This window comes from Chrysochloris asiatica, unplaced genomic scaffold, assembly GCF_000296735.1.
Source record: "Chrysochloris asiatica unplaced genomic scaffold, ChrAsi1.0 scaffold00113, whole genome shotgun sequence".
NCBI classification, from domain to species: domain Eukaryota; kingdom Metazoa; phylum Chordata; class Mammalia; order Afrosoricida; family Chrysochloridae; genus Chrysochloris; species Chrysochloris asiatica.
Window position 1 is genome coordinate 6,816,231 of NW_006408631.1, and position 13,790 is coordinate 6,830,020.

Consider the following 13,790-nt stretch of genomic DNA (forward strand, 5'->3'; position numbering starts at 1 on the left):
AGAGTTCTACTGTAACACACATGGGTTCTCCATGAGTCGAGGTCAATTAGTTTTTGTTATTTTTCCAGATAGCAATTGCATGGTTTCGAGCAAACTACCCATCTTCCCTGTGCTTCAAGTACCTCATCCATAAAATGAGTATTTTAGTGAGATACTGGGGGCACTGGGGGCGGGGAGTCCTCCACATGCTTTGTCATCTCTCTCCAGACCTGACTGCATCTGCATCATGTATTCTACTATAACCTTGTAGGGTTCGCTGGATTAATAAGTATAAAATGCTTAGAACAGTGGTAAGTACATAAAAAGTGTTAGATAGATATATATATTTAACATTTTATTGTGAATTGAGTAAAGGTTTACAGAGCAGATCATCAGTTTTACATCCAACAAATCACATACATCCTTTCATTACAATGATTATAATCCCCTCCAGGTACCATCAGTTAACAACTATTGTTGCTAATTGCCATAAAGTCAGTTCTGACTAACAGTGACCCTGTATAGAGTTTTCCAGGAGTGGCTGGTAAGTTTCAACTGCTGGCCTTGCAGTTCAAACTTACTGTTAACTGTACTTACTTTTATTCACTTTTACTCTTGCATTCCACCCCATCTTCCAATACAAAGTGTAATGTTTATTAATGCTTAAATTCTAAAGCACTTGGCTCCATTTTGAGTCCTTTTGAGTTCAGCCTCCATTTTCTGTCCATTAATCAGCAATGCTTTGCCTTCAGGGAGAGTGTGAGTTAAAGTAGATGAAGACTCCTAGGACAGCCCAAGGAAGGGCAGTCTTTCCCTCAGGGAACTTGCCTTCGCATGTCATTAATGGTGTGGAGCTGTAGGCTAAACACTAGCAGGCTGACCACCACCAGCTGCTCCTTGGAAAACAGTACAGGATTTCCTAGAGTTGGAATCAACTTGACAGAACTTAAACAATAACCACAATGATTTACAGCTGTGTGCCACCTGGAAGCTGGGGTACCAGTGGCCATGACTGAGGGCCTCATGGTAGTCAGATGGTCAAAGGGCTCCAGAACCAATCCTGTCAACTTTTAAAATCTGCAATTATATGCACCACGGTGATTTCCTGGATTTTGTTGTCCTGCCTGCCACAGTTATGGACTTACCTGCCACCAATCATGATATTGTGAATATTTCCTTTGTTATCCACCCCTGGAATACTGGTGTGGCTCTATAGGGTAAGCACTGGACCACTAACTACAAGGTTGACTGTTCAAACCCTCCAGCTGCTCCTCTGAATCTCTAAATACAAGGTTATGATAAATTGGTAATGACTCTATGGCACTTAGCAACAACAATAATTAGCCCTAAGGCCAATAACCCTTTGGACATCATTATGGCCTTATGAAGAGTTATGCTGTGGCACTATATGATAAGTACTGGTCTGCTAACCACAAGGTTAGCAGTTCAAACCCACCAGCCAGTCCTTGGAAACCTTCTACAGGATTGCTATGAATCTTAACTAACTCCACAGCACTTTAACAACCATGGCAATGGCCTCATACTGATGGTTTCCCTCATCTGAATAGTATGTCTTTGTCTTGTTTTCATCCTATTTAAAGGCTTAATAAAGGGGTTCCATATCAATTATGTTTGAATTTGAGGTCTTTTCCCCCCTATAACAGATGCAAGGGCGTTGAGAATAAAACAAGAAAGCTGAAGGTATATTTAAAGAAATGATTAAAGTGATGAGTGATATTAGCTTTATTAATCAAAATAGTAATCAAAGTGAAACTACTTTTCTAACTAGAAAAAAATAACTAAACAAATTAATGAACTATTACTCACAAGTGAATAACTATTTTAAAATATGGAATGTGGTTTGTAATTTCATTTCTTACTTGAAAGTCAGATTTAGTGTAATGAATTGAGACGTTTCCAAGAAAAACCAGAGAATTTAAAAGTTTTTAATCTTCCTGATAATACAATCAATCATTGAATCATTAGAATTATTGTGGACTAAAAGCTCTGTGTTTCCTTCTCCAATTCCTTTGGATTTGATGAAATCATTTAGCTCTAAACGATACATTCCAGGAGAGTTTGCATCACTACCACCAAAATACTCCTCTGCTATCCAGATAATAGTAGATAAAGAAATTTGGGAGGACTAGGTTCTCTTTCTTAGCCAACAACTTTCAGACAGCAAATTATCATTGATTTCTAGTTCTAAGGATACTTCTCCTGTGTTCGCTCTCCCCACTTTCCTCTTCAACCCTGAAGCTTTTTATATAGTGGCCATGGGAACGTTGGCTGTGATAGTGAGACTTTGGGCCAAGAAAGAAACAAGAGCCATGAAACATGGAAACCTTAGGGAAGCTGACCCTGAGAAAAGATAGGGTGGGGAGTAGGGGTAGCAGCTTAATCCTGGTGATGGGTCCTTTTGCTCTAACACAGCATTCCTTTTCTTTTCTAATTAAATCCCTTCACTTAATTTTGTTGTTGTTGTTAAGTGCCAGGCAGTCAGTTTTGACTCATAGTGACCCCATACAGGGCTTTCGAGCGACTGGTGAATTTGAACTGCTGACTGTGGTTCAAATTGGCATTGCAGTTGAGTGCTTATCCTACAGTGCCACACAAGGAACCCATTGCTGTCTAGTGATTCTAACTCATAGTGATTCCTGAGGTTTCTGAGACTGTAACCTTTATGGAAGCACACAACCTCAGCTTTCTCTTATAGAGATGCTTGTTGTTGTTAAGTGTCGTTGAGTCAGTTCCAACTTATATTGACCCTGTAGAAAGTTTCTAAGGAGCAGCTGGTAAGCTTGAACCACCAACCTTGCTGTTCAAATTTTCTTTGCATTCCAGCACATTAACTTGAAGTGCCACATTTGAAAAGCCAATTTTGAAGTTAGTAGTGGTACAAATCCACTGACATCTCCACATTCTGTGGTAGAAACATGAGGCTTCCTTAAAGATTTACAGCCTCGGAAACCATATGGACTTGTCCTATTGGGGCACTGTGAGTAAGGATTGATCCAATGGCAGTGGGTTTGGAGTAGATTATTAGGAATATGGTATTTGCCAACCTTGTGCTTGACACTGGAAGTAAAAGAGGAAAAAGATAGTTATAAAGTGAAGGAAAACCACTCTGGTAGCATAGTGGTTACAAGTCAGGCTGCTAACCTCAAGGTGAGCAGTTTGAAACTATCAGTCATTCCACGGGAGAAACATGAGGTTTTCTACTCCCGTAAAGATTTACAGTCTCAGAAACCCTGTACAGATAGGATCGCTATGAGTCGGAACTGATTCCACGGCACACCACCACCACCAAAGTGACCTGTCACTGCAATCTAGTAGGAAGAAATGTAAACATATAATTACATGATATTGTATTACATATAATTTTTTAATGTGATCTCTCAAGGGTGTTGGTAAAGGCTTCACCCTGAATGAGACCTTGCCTTGTTGTTGTTGTTAAGTGCCGTCAAATCTATTCCAACTCATAGTGACCCTGTATAGGGTTTCTGAGGAGCAGCTGGTGAGCTTAAACCACTGACCTTGCTGTTCAAATGGCTTTGCAGTCTGGTGCATTAACCCACATTGGCACCTTAGGACTCTTTGAATGAGATACCATTTGAGGGCCAAGGCATTCCATAAAGATAGAATGGCCTGCACAATGGCAAAGGAACAAGAAAGGACCTTGTTTGGCAAGAAAGGAATATGTGGTCTGGCCATAGAGTATGGAATGAGGTGGGATCACTGGGCTGATAAGGAGCAAGGATGTGATGAGCAGATGACAGCCAGATTGGGGAGGGCCTACTAAGCTATGCTTAAGAAATTAGACCATATCTTTTAGTCAGAGGGAAAGTATGCAATGCTACAACTGGTCGTGATAGGTGCAGAGTGGCATTTTCAAAAAAGAATTCTGGTAGCAATGCTTCTTACTGAATCTTTGCCTTTTCTTAAGAACTAGCTGGTAAGTTATACTCAGGAAATGGGAAAGGAGTGAAGGAAAGGTTAGAAAGATAATTTATTGGAATACTTTGGGGTTAGGGTAGTCCTGTTAGAGACACAGTAAAGTAGATCTAGAGTAAATGTGCCACATGAAAGAAACGAAATAGAGCTGAAAAAGATATTAGCAAATTTGAAGCTAAACATGGATTATTTTAGAGCAGGGATTGGCAAACTATGGTCTGTCTGCCAAATTTTAGCATCTCTTAAGTTTTATTGTAACACAGTCATACTCATTTGTTTATTTGTCACCTAGAACTCCTGGTGTGGTACTGTAGGATCAGCACTAGGTTTTGAACCACAAGGTCGGCAGTTCAAACTCACTCACTGCTTCTCAAAAATCCTATACAGGGTTGTTATGAGTCACAACCAACTCAACGGCAATTAACAACAACTTGAGTGCTTTCACACTATAATGGCAGAGATGAATATTTGTGAAGATGACTGTATAACTCACAAAGCCTAAAATATTTACTATCTGGACCCTTATATCAAAATAAAAAATTAAAATATTTACAGAAATGTCCAAAGGAAGCCATGAGTTTACAAATGAAAAAGGAAGCTCTCTTCTACTTGCCAACATGTCACTGAAGGTATATGGGACCTGGTGGTGGTGGTTGTGTGCTGTGGAGTTGGTTCCAACTCATAGCGACCCTTTGTAGGGTTTCTGAGGCTGTGACTCTTTGTGGGAGCAGAAAGCCTCGTCTTTCTTCCCTGGAACAGCTGGTAGTTTCAAACTGCTGACCCTGAGGTTAACAGCTTCTGTATAACCCATAAACAGACCTGTTGTCTTTGAATCAGTTCTGACTTAAAGCCAACCCATGTGAATCAGAGTAGAACTGTGCTCTACAGCATTTTCAATGGATGATTTTCAGAAGAAGATGGCCAGTTCTTTTTTCTGAGACACATCTAGATGAACTCTAAACTTCAACTTTTCCATTAACAGTTGAGCACAGCTCTTTGCATTACCAAGGGACTTCCCTCTATACGCAGTCACTCAGAAATATATATAGATAACCCATTCTATCAATCCCAGTTCCGCACCCCTGTCTACTATACCAGAGTACCAGGACCCATGATTCACAGCTCTGACTCAACTGTTAGCATTACGACTCAGGTATATTGAAGTTTTAAATAGAGGATTTAGAAGGTTACCTTGGGAACTTTGGGAAAATTCTCTTCAAATTGCAGGCACTGATGTGAAAATGAGCTTTTTAAAACCATTTTTTTGTAAGCCATGAACCAGCATATGCTGGCTTAAGTTATTCTAGAGTTTTCATTCATGTGGTTGAGCCTAAGTCAATGTGACTTAACAGTGTTAAGGCTTATAATAAACAAAAAGAAAGATGACTAGAGCTTGGAAGCAGGCCTGTAAAGATTTCCTGATTACTACACATGGACCATTTCAGTTTATGCTTAGAAAGCTTGTGAATGAGGCAGACAGGATGTAACACTAGAGATGACTTCATTTTATGAATTGGAATTTTTATGACTGATTTCAAATTCTGTTTAGAAGAAATTAGTTCATAGAACTTAAACTAAAACATATTTAATGAAAAAATTCACATAGAGCCACTCTGCAGAAAAATTTCTAGATTTTCAGGCTTAAAAGCACTATAGTAAATGTTTCATAGGATTTTTTTTTTCTTTTTTCATTCACTGCAGAAGCATTTATCAAGTGTTTATGAGGTGTCTGGCTTCAGGTTAAGTACAATAATTATTTAAAATACATACATATAAGATACAGTCCCTTTCCTCAAATTAGATAAGAGGTACTTCCACAAAGATGGTGGAGTAGGCAGTCACCTTAAATGGACCCTCTACAACAAAGACATGAGAGACCAAATAAAACAGATAGAGATGAATATTCTGACACCCTAAACTGTAGAAGAAAGGTTGGAGAGGTGGATGGAGTGGTTTCTGGGATGGCAAGACAGGGAGACAGACTTGTAAAGAGCTGGCTAGACACAACTCCACCATCTTGTGAACAGCTTTGGCAACAGAGGGAAACTTGCCAGAGCAGATTCGCACGGGTGATGAGAAAGATGTAATTTCCTCTTTCTGCCTAAGCTCCCCAGGTGACCAGAGGTGTGGTCAGATCCCACTTAAAACATCCATCACCAGTACAGCTCCTACTCTCGTAGAGCGCAGAGCCATGTGTTTGGGAACCATACCAATGTGAGTTGGGGGCCAGCTGTACCACTTTGGTATATCACTTTGGTGCCTGGATTCAGGTGGGCTCAGTCTAGATCTATAAAACCCACCAGACCAGGATTTAACTAGTCACTCTGCTGCTAGCTAACCTGTGGTCCTAACAGACACTGAAACCAGCTCCATCAAAGGCACTAACAAACTACTTCCAGATCAAGTGCCCTGAACATAGGCTACACCAAGGTCAACAGAAGCTCCATATAGGGCCAGGAACTCTGCTGTCACATCATTTCCACAAACATGTTGTGGCTCCTTGAATTTCAGGAGCCCACCAGAGATTTATCTTTTCTGGGTCCAACAACTGCACCATTTGTTTTTACAAATATGAAAACCCCACAAGACCCCTGAGGAAACAGATAATTTTAACTCACATGAATAAACAAGAGAGAATAGCTAAAACAAATAACTAAGATGTAGTGACAGAAAACATTTCTGAGGGAAAACAGGTAATGGCACTAAAAGAAAAAGAAAGATATTTTCGTCAAGCAAGGAATTGACAGAAAGATGGAGGAAAGCAAGCAGAATCCAATAAACGCTTTAGAAGAATTCAGGAAAACAATAAAAGAACAAACAAAATAAATGCAAATTTTGAAGCATTACTAAAACCTGCAATTAGAAATCCAGAAGACTAATAACAAAATTTCATATATGGACAATACAATGAAAGGGGGAAAGATACGATTTAAAGCAATGAAAGCCTAAATAGGTGAACTTGAAGATAAATCTCTCAATACTAGTATGCTAGAAGAACAATCAGATAAAAGAATGGAAGGAAGTCTAAGAGTTATGTGGGAGACAGAAAAAGAGAAACAATTTGCTGGTATTTGGAAGATACATTAAAAAGCACAAACAAAATTGTCAGAGTTGTCAGAAGAAAACTTCCCTAACGTAATGAAACATGAGAAAATAAGCATACAAGAACCTGAACTAATACCAAACAACATAGATCCCAAAAGAAAATCATTAAGACTTACCAAAATCAAACTTTCCAAAATCAAAGAAAAGAAAATAATCCTGAAAACAATTCTGGAAAACCAAAAAATTACCTACAAAGGAGAACCAATAAGACTAAGCTCTGATTTCTCGGAAGAAAGCATGCAAACAAGAAGGCAATGGGATGACATACAAAACTCTGAAAGATAAATATGTTAGTATCTATAAAGTATTCTGGAGTTTCTTAACAGAAAGGTTCTAACAAAATACAAAATTATCAAAGATCAAGCCAATTTCTGTTGTGTTTTTAATTCCTGGCACACTAGAAGAGAAAAGATTACATGGCACGTTGTTTTCATTGACCTTAAAGTTACAAGGACAGTTGTTATTCAAGACAAGCTACCACATGCTAATGGTTGGAATTCTGACTTAGTTAAATCTATATCCCCTGAATTTACCATATGCAATATGTACAAAAAGTGTTCAATATGTTTATTGAATAAATAAATGTTAACACTTTTGGATTAATATAAATTTTTATGTTTTGGAAATTATAATTCTGAAACTGGTTTAAGGAAATGCTAATCGGTAGTCAAAGCAGTAGTATTTTGGCTACATTGTACATTGAGTCACAGAACAGTATGAGGCAAGAAGATTGTCCTTGGCAATTATTAATGAGAAAGGCAAAGGAGAGAATTCCCCAAACCCAGTCCAGAACTAGAAGCATTTGAACTGCAGACCAAGTGGTTCAAATTGACCTTGTGATCCAGCACATTATCTTGCAGTGCCACAAACAACAGAATTTTCTTTCCTCTAATAAGTACTGCCTTTGCCGATGTCAATTTTTATTTACTCTTTCATTTATAAGGTTGTTGTTAAGTGTCATCAAGTCAATTCCGACTCATAGTAATCCTGTAAAGGATTTCCAAGGAGTGGTATGTGAGTTTGAATTGCTAGCCTTGCTGACTTTGTAGGCAAGTGCTTATCCTTCAAACTGACCTTGTGAGCAGATGCTTATCCTACAGTAACACACCAGTAGTGTTCATTAAAAAATCATTTATTGAGCATTTATTGATGTATTTCTTGACTTTCGTTATTGAAGGATTCTCTGGGCAAATTAATAAATGATGCAGAAAGCATCAAAAGAAGATGAAAGGAATATGCAGAGTCACTGTACCAATAGAAAATGGGCGATGTACAACAATTTCAAGAGGTAGCATATGCTCAAGAGCCAATTATATTGATGGAAGAAGTCCAATGTGTATTGAAGGAATTAGCAAAGAACAGGACACCAGGAATTGATAGAATATAAATTGAAATCTTTCAAGAAAGTGAGGTAGCACTGGAGGCACTCACTCATCTATGCCAAGAAATTTGGAAGACAACTATCTGGCTGACTGATTGGAAGAGATCCATATTTGTGCTCATTCCAAAGAGACGTGACCCAGCGGAATATGGAAATCATCGGACAATATCTTTGATATCCCATGCGAGTCAAGTTTTACTAAAAGTAATACAGAAACGACTGTAAGCATACATTGACAGAGAACTTTCAGAGTTTCAAGCTGAATTCAGAAGAGAACGTGGAATGAGGGATATCACAGTTGATGCCCAATGGATCTTGACTGAAAGCAGAGAATACCAGGACGATGTTTACTTGTGCTTTATTGACTATGCAAAGGCTTTTGATTGTGTGGATCATGACAAGCTATGGACAACATTGCGAAGTATGAGTATTCTGGAACACTTAATTGTGCTCATGAGGAATCTGTACCGGGACCAAGTGGCAGTTGTTCGAACAGAACATGGGAACACTGAATGGTTTAAAATTAAGAAAGGTGTGCGACAGAGTTTCACCATACTTATTCAACCTGTATGCTGAGCAAATATTCTGAGAAGCTGAGTTATATGAAGAAAAATGTGGCATCAGGATTGGAGGAAGACTCATTAACAACCTGCGATATGCAAATGATACAATCTTGCTTGCTTAAAATACTTACTGATGAAGAGCAAAGAGCAAAGCCTTTGGCATAGATTGCATCTCAATGTAAATTCTTATCATTGGAGAAAAGATTGAAGTTGTCAAAGACTTCATTTTTCTTAGATCAACCATCAACACTCATGGAAGCAACAGTCAAGAAATCAAACAACATATTGCATTAGGCAAATCTGCTGCACAAAACCTTTTTAAAGTATTGAAGAGCAAGATGTCAGCTTGAAGACTAAGGTGCACCTGACCCAAGCCATGGTATTTACAATAACCTCATATGTATGTGAAAGCTGGACAGGGAATAAGGAAGACCATAGAAGAACTGATGCTTTTGAGTTATGGTGTTGGAGGAGAATATTGAAAAATATACCATGGGCTGCCAAAAGAACCAACAGATCTGTATTGGAAGAAGTGCAGCCAGAGTGCTCCTTAGAGGCTAAGATGGCCAAACTTTGTCTCTCATACTTCAGACATATTGTCAAGGGGGACTAGTCACTGGAGAACATATCATGTTTGGTAAGGTGGAGGGTCAGAGAAAAAGAAGAAGACACCCAGAAAGATGGATTGGCAAAGTGGCAGTATCAATGGACTCAAGCGTGACAACAATTGTGATTTTAGCCTAGAACCGGGCAGTGTTTTGTTCCGTTGTGCATCGGGTCTCTATGGGTTGGTACCAACTCGATGGCACCTAACAAGTACAACAACAAATATTTCTAATTGAAGCAGAAACTTTACATATATATTGATCCCTGTCCTACAGGAAATCATAGTCTTGACAGTCAGGCAGTCAATCAAGTTTAGGCTTGTGGGACATTAAGGTATCTGACATGAAAGCACTATGTTCAGGTACAGCAAGGTAGCGCTCATAATTCAGTGTTAAGAAAAGCTTTATTTGAAGAAGTGGTGTTTGAACATAATTTTAAGAAATTAGTAAAATTTGGCAAGAGAAGAGAGATGGAAGCAGGAATCATTCCAAGCAGAGAAAGCATAGGAAAACATTTGACATAAAACAACAGCAACAAAACCATATGTAATTCTGAAACAGAGGGTACATATTGCATATTTTATTTGGTTTCCTCAAAATCAGATGCAGAGACAGGGATTCAAGTGCAAACAGTTTATCCAAGAGGTGATCCCAGGAAACACAGAGAATGGTATTGGAAGTTTTCCAATTTGAGAAAGGCAGCCAGTCAAAGACACTTTATCAAGTCTGTTACCACTGTGGGTAAATGGAAAGTAACTGCACGTGGACCTCTGGGAGTTTAAGCAGAGCACAAGCCTCAAGGGTATCTTATTCCGGGGCAAGGGAATTTACTTTAGCACTAACTTTTGTCAGTCAGGGAGTCCTGGTGTGGCCACTATCGGATAAGCACTCTACCACAAGGCTGGCTTGAACCACAAGTTTGGCAATTCAAATTCACCAACCACTCCTCAGAGACCCTATACAGGGTCAGTTTGAGTCAGAACCAACTTCACGGCACTTACCAACAAGTTGTCAATCAAGGAGTACTGGGATTAAGCAATAAACAGTTGACTATTAACCACAAGTTTGGAGGTTCCAATACATCAGCTGCTCCTTGAAAACCTTATAAAGGGAGCTCTGGTAGCGTAGTGGTTATGAATCGGACTGTGAACCTCAGGGTCAGCAGTTCGAAACTACCAGCTGTTTCGCGGGAGAAAGATGAGACTTACTGTTCCCGTAAAGATTTACAGTCTCAGAAACCCTGTATGGGGTCGCTATGAGTCGGAACCGACTCCACGGAACATTACAACAACAACATGAGTCGGAACTGACTAATGTTTAACAACTTGTCAATCATTGGCTGAAGATTGTTAGAGAAGAAAGATCTCAAGCAGTTAAAAGTCAGTTGGGGTAAAGTTAATTAAGAACCCCCAACAGTACTTAACACATTGGGCAAAACTAAAAATTAGATTCTATAGGAAACAACGGCAGCAACAAAAAACTTATCTATGGAACAGCTGGGAGGTTTGAACCACTGACCTTGTGTCTAACCCACAGTGCCTTAGATTCTGATGGGAAGGTGTAGAAAATGAAGAGATTTTCATACTAAACAAAGGAATTTGAACTTCATCCTATTGCTTAGAAGGAGCTTTTGAAATGTCTTAAGAAAGGGGTTAAAGAAACAGACTTCATTTTATAAATCCAGTCCTGCTATCTCTTTGGAAAATAGATCAGAAGAAACTAGAGTAGGAATTAGGAGCCCACATGGCTCACTGACTAAAGTACTTGGCTACTAACAAAAATATCAGAGGTTTCAAACCCACCAGCAAGTCTATGGGAGAAAGATGCACTATATGTTACTGTAAAGACTCCCAGTCTTGGAATCAACTCAACAGCAGTTTAATGGATTAAATTAAAAGTACCAGTTGCTGTGGACTGCAAGCTGACTCATGATGATCCATGTATATCAGAGTAGAACTATGCTCCATAAGGTTCCTAATGGATGATTTTGGGAAGTAGATTGTCAGACCTTTCTTCTGAGGTACTTCTGGGTGAATTCAAATTGCCAGCCTTTCAGTCAATGGGATTGGGATTATTGTTCTTGTTGTGTGCTCTCAAGTCAATTTTGACTCATTCAGTCCTATAGAGCAGAGTAGAACTACCACATGGAGTTTCCTAGGCTATAATCTGTATTATAGTTAGATAGCCAAGTGGGTTCCATTAGTAATACAGGGAGCCTAAAGGGACAATTGGAAAGGGTTATTAGGAAGACAAAGACTTTTTCTCAAGGACAAGAGGTACCCTACTGACTAGCCCAATGCCTGGGAAAAATACAGTTGACATTCTGTAAGTGTTCATTGAGTGGATTCTCAGCGATGGATGATTTCTAAGACGTGTAACCCCACAGCCCCCTGGAGAAGCTCCCTGAGCAGCTATGATAGGCTCAGCTGAAGCTCACATGTGACCCAAACCCAAACTTGACCTCTCCCTGAGACAGCCTACATGGCCTCTTTGAGGATGAAAGCATTAATTCCAAAACTTTGTTCATTTCAGTATGTTTACTGTAAACAGACCACCCACAGGATCTAAGTATCTTATGACATACATACACTATCAAACATACTAAAAACATACAAATAGTAGAAGACAAAATAGATAACTGGGACCTCCTAAAAATTAGACACTTACGTGCATCAAAAGTTTTCTCCAAAAGAATAAAAAGGGAGCACACAGAGCAAGAAAAAATTTTTTGCAACAACGTATCAGACAATTGATTATTCTGTTAAATGTATAGAAAACTACAACTCCTATACAAGAAAAAGACAAGCAACCCAATTTTAAATGGGCACAGCATATGAACAGACACTTCACCAAGGAAGACATTCAGGCAGCCAATGAGCATATAAAGAAATGTTCACAATCATCAGTCATCATTGTTGTTGTTAAGCACTGTCGAGTTATGTTGTTCCACCTCATGTTGTTGGTGGTGGTGTTAAGTGCCATCAAGTTGCTTCAAACTCATGTTGTTTATGTTGTCGTTAAGTGCCATTGAGTTGCTCCCAATTCGTAACAACCCTACAGATTGTTTCCGAGGAGTGACTGGTGAATTTGAATCACTGACCTTGAGGTTCAAACTGACCTTTTGGTCTAGTGCATAGGGTTTCCCAGGAGTGACTGGTGATGCAAATAAAAACAACAATAAGATATCATCACACACCAGCATTAATAGCAATATTCAAAAACACAGAAAACAACAAATGCTGGTAAGGGTGTGGAGAGACTGGGGCCCACCTACATTACTGGTTGTTGTTGTTGTTAAGTGATGTAGAGTTGGTTCATAGTGACCCTGTCTAAGATTTCTGAGGAGCAGATGGACTATTTGAACCACCAATGTTGCCATTCAAACTGACTTGCAGTTTAGTACATTATCCCGCTAGGATTGTAAAATGGTTCAACCACTGTGGAAAACAGTATGACACTTCCTCAGAAAGTTGGAAATAGAAATATCATATAACCAGCAATTCTTCTACTTGGTATATAGCCACAAGAAATAGGAGTTAGAACATGAATAGATATATGCACACCGATGTTCATTTCACAATAGTAAAAACTTGGAGACAGCCTCCCATCAATGGAAGAATGGATAAATAACTTTGGTACATGCATACAATAGAATGCTATGCAAGGTTGAAGAATAATGATGAATCTGTGAAACTTCTCACAATGTGGATGAACTTGGAGGACATTATGCTGAGTGAAATTAGTCACAAAAGGACAAAATATTGCATGAGGCCACTATTGTAAGAACTCAAGAAAAATTTTTCATACTACAAAAACCCAACATTGTTTAATGCTTACCAGGGATGGGAGGGTAGGGTGAATAGTTCCCTGGCTAGAGGGTAGACACATGTTAACTTGGGTGACAAGTAGGTTAATATATAAGAAGAGGGAGTTTTGCAGAAGAATGATGGTAAGTTTAGACACAGGGAGGGATGCAAGGGTTAAAAGGGATGGGGTAAATAGTGATATATACACAACTTTGGTACAGTAGTGTTCTGCAGGTAGATGCATGATGAGTAACACAAACTGAGGGGTATGGAAGAAAGAGTGGAAACATCCACAAATGTATAAAAGTTGGAAAGAGATTATTTGTACATGGGTATTAACCTTTTCTTCAAAAACAGCTATGAATGTGGAGGAGCATTTGTTGTTGTTGTTGTTGTT